At 44.9% G+C, this 4,172-nt stretch overlaps 1 pseudogene; it reads left to right on the forward strand.

The window, feature by feature from the left end:
• The first annotated feature begins 840 nt into the window (after positions 1 to 840).
• LOC124551625 lies at positions 841 to 958 on the forward strand (annotated as a pseudogene).
• The last annotated feature ends 3,214 nt before the right edge of the window (positions 959 to 4,172 follow it).

Below are 4,172 nucleotides of genomic sequence, written 5' to 3' on the forward strand. Positions count from 1 at the left end.
TATGCAGTGTATTATTTTGGGGGCAGGATTACTCATTAAGACATTAGGCAGTGAAAAGATAACTTTTTGTTAGAGAGTAAAATCAAGCGCTGGCATCCCAGTTGGGAACTTTAGAGAAGACATGGATGTGAGAAGAGTTCAGTCAATCACACGCTGAGCAGACCTCCCTCCAGGACGACAACGCTACAGCAGCGGACCCTATGTGAAGCGCCTCGATCGACTGGTGGCGGCCAGTTGAACAGTAGCTTCGTTATAGCCAGTTCTACAGCAGCGTCAACGCTCGTTACTTCGCTTGGACACTCTATGTAGCACAGACTTGGAATTGTCTATACTGAAGAAGCTTGATTACTCTGTATGTCGCCCTTTGCTTGCGACACATCTGTGTAATTGCAAACTTAAGTATTGTCAGTTACTTTTTGCTATGAACTTATTAATACGATTTGTTTGATTTGTGTATCTAGCGAAACGAGTACGCAGGCTTCCTAGACACCACAATTTTTATTTCTTTCTCTGTCGCTCTGCAGAGGGCCAACCGCTAATCAGTCCTCTGCTGGTGTCATGTGTATAGCTGCTTTTTTGTTTCAGACGAGAGTGGAATGGTACACTCTCGCTCAGAAAAAGTGGAACATGAAGTATGAGCTGGTCACACAACGAAAATATCAAAACTAAATTTCAGTCACAGACAAACACAGGAAAACAACTGGGCTCTTTTACAATCTAATAACTGACATGCAGTGCCTCATGTGAACAGATGGAGCATAAAATTATGGAAACTAGAGTAAATTCATTTGCTTTTCTTCGCGACAGAATTGTTATTAGCTGTTTTTACTTTTACATTCGGCCAATGGCCTTGCCCCAGTGGTAACACCAGTTCCCGTCAGATCACCGAAGTTAAGCGTTGTCGGTCTGGGCCAGAACATGGATGGGTGACCATCCGTTGTGCCGAGCGTTGTTGGCAAGTGGGATGCACTCAGCATACAGAGGAGCTACTAGATTGAGAAGTAGCGGCTCCAGACTCGGAAACTTACGGCCGGGAGAGCGGTGTGCTGACCACATGCCCCTCCGTGTCCGCATCTGGTGACGCCTGTGGGCTGAGGATGACACGGCAGCCGATGTGTACCGCTGGGTCCGCCAGGGCCTGTCGATGGAAATTAAGTTTTTACTTTTTCAGTCGATGACATTTTTGTGTGACACAAAATTGGTCTTTAACGATACCTACGACGTGCAATGATTGCTCGAATACTATGACACTTTCCGGCGTGCTGTAATTATTCATTGCATTGTTGTGCTGTAATAGTTCCGACAGTGCATCGAACGCGAACGTGGCTGTAAGTGAAGTGAATTGTCGGCTGGCGGTCGAGCTCTGGCGGCTGGCCCTGCTGTACATTGACTGAATGCGCAACGGAATTAATGCGAAGACGTCGACACAGTGATACTGGAACGATGTTTCTTTGTATTTTTGCCAAACATTTCCCAGTGGAATGTTCTTTCTATTACAAGGACTGCAAGGAAACTGCAAGGAAATGGCGTACCATGAGTGGGGTTGAGAGAAAAATTGACTTGTGTTCTACAAAATGGACTTTCATTCAAAGGAAAACTCTTCAGTCTCACTGGACACATCGTGCATCAAGAAAAACAGTCAACGCGGTCCCTTAAGCTGTGTAAGTCATTAATACCGACAATATTTATACAGTACAAAACATCGTCAGGTGAAACGAACAAGTAGAAATAGAGAGTATGTCAGTAGTAGGACGCCACTCTGCATTGTTGCCAATTTTATTCAAGATGACGGCGATGACGTCATCCAAGATGGTGGCGTGTAGACTTGGCAACAGCGGATGGCGTCATCCAAGATGGTGGATTTTGGTGGGAAGATAGCCAATTGGGCTACCTCCACTAACCTAACCCTCCAGAAAAAAAATTTGCTCCAAATTCAAATTCCAACATGATAATGCCTTCAAAAACCGTACTCATCTTTATTATTATTCATTTATTATCATTTATTATTATTATTTTTATTATTGGCCTACCTCCACTAGAAAATTTTCCCAAATTCAAATTCCAACACGATAATGTACCGAAAACTGTACTTCTATTTATTAGTATTATCATTTATTATTTATTCAAGATGTCTGATTTCGGTGGGAAGAATGCCATTTGGAAGACATCCATAGTAAAAAATCTGTCACAAGTTCAAATTCCAACACCGTAATCGATCACACGTACGGAATAGTCCACGTCCTACGAACTTTGACTGTCGCTTATCTTTTTTCACTGCTAACCTATCAAAATCGCGTCAAATAATAAACCGCACTTGTACTAACTTAATTCAGACCCTCTGATTTTGCAAGGAAAGAGGACTGAAGTAGTTATTTCAAGCAGTACAGTCATCACTTGTTCTCCAACAGACTTAATACACATCTGAGAGATCGCAGTCCAGTCGACACGAGGTCCCCAGTCCAACTGAATTATTTCATATGGTCGCTGCCGACCTACGCCGGCCTGTGCGCCACCAGCAAGTGATCACTCGCTCACATCGCAGCCTACTGGCACCAACTCGCTTCGCAGGCCCGCGCTGGTCCGGCGATGTAAACATGTTGTCGTGGACAGTGGAGTCTGACCCCACCAACCAGCTGGCGCCAAAGCTGTTTGCTGGACACGTTCAAACCTTTCGATGCTGACCATTCGCCATCCACCACATGTCTTTGTGCGACCGAGAATGCCGTGCTACACTCTTACCGTCAAAGTTTGCTCGAGAGTGGAATCCGTCATGACTGTACAACAGCACGTTTGGTCGCCACGAGACCCCTCACTAAGTTAATTGACTCTCTCTCATGCATGCGTGTGTTATAACTGGACACGTGCCATGCCGCTGAACCATGGATGTGACATGGTCTTCTGTAAATATGATAACACCCACGTCGCGCATCTAACCTATCAATTACCCAAGTAATTAATTCCATTTCAATTTTAATCACATTAAATAATTTAATTTACAATTTCATATACATATGCAAAGGTGTTCAACTACCCACTTTCAATTACTTTTAGAGGACCAGACCCCCACCTCTTCCTAGGAACCCTCACCGAGTTTGAATTGTGTCAGTAAAGAAAGGTCACTTGTGCTTTCGCTACCAACCCAAGAAAATTGCACGTAAAGAAAGGACACTTGTACTAACCTCATCCACCCAACCACCACTTCATCCCAGGATCAGACGCCAAGTGTGAAATCTGCCAGTAAACAAAGCTCACTTGCGCATTCACTACCAACGTAAGAAAGTTGCTAAAAATGAAGCTTACCCCCACCACCACTGCCTTGGGGGTGGGTGGTAAAAGGACTCACCCTGCACTAGTCTGATTTAGGGGGGAAGGAGTGTACCTTATTTAGGGATGGAGTATATGTATCACAGAACACACGCACCGACATGTCCCACACCATACACATCTGCAAACCACTCCTACATAACTCATTTATAATGCTCTAGACACACGCTTGCTAATTGTAAACAGTTAAATATAACCCATAGTACAGCCTACAGCCATTCGAACTGCTCGTAAATAATGCAAAACATTTACGTCCAAATAGCCAAACAACTCCTAATTTTCGGAAATAATTTCAGTGCAGACCTGCAAAATGGTCCTAAATAATACAGAACAATGATGTGTAGACACGCTAAGTACTCGTAAACTATTCAAATAGCGCATATGAAGGCCTACCGACCTGATACCGAAATAATGCAATCAACGCGCGCAAGCACAGTCCATTGAGAACACAGGAGGCAGCAATAAGTGACGTATACCTCAGATGTCGAACCGCGCACAGCCCCTGCTCGGCTTCCGCAAACATGAGGTGGCGGCACCTCCCTCATAAGTAACACCTGTGAAATTCCTATCCAAATACGTGCTCGCCTACACACACGTGCTGATGTGAGCGGGCGGGAGTGCAACCCCGAGCTTCAGCCGAATGCAGGCCAATGTTGGATGTTGGATGACCAAGCATTTATTTACACACACAAAGCGCACTCCAAGCAGAGCTGCGCGCGTTCGGCCTTCCTCAATCTAACTGCGAAGACGCTTCAGAATTCCATTCCACAATAGCAGAGCCTGCTATCCCCTCTTAGTGATTCTAACGGACCATAAGTGAAGATTGACTGATGCTTCACCGCGCGCGC

Source organism: Schistocerca americana, chromosome 9 (genome assembly GCF_021461395.2).
Source record: "Schistocerca americana isolate TAMUIC-IGC-003095 chromosome 9, iqSchAmer2.1, whole genome shotgun sequence".
In the NCBI taxonomy this organism is placed as follows: Eukaryota; Metazoa; Arthropoda; class Insecta; order Orthoptera; family Acrididae; genus Schistocerca; species Schistocerca americana.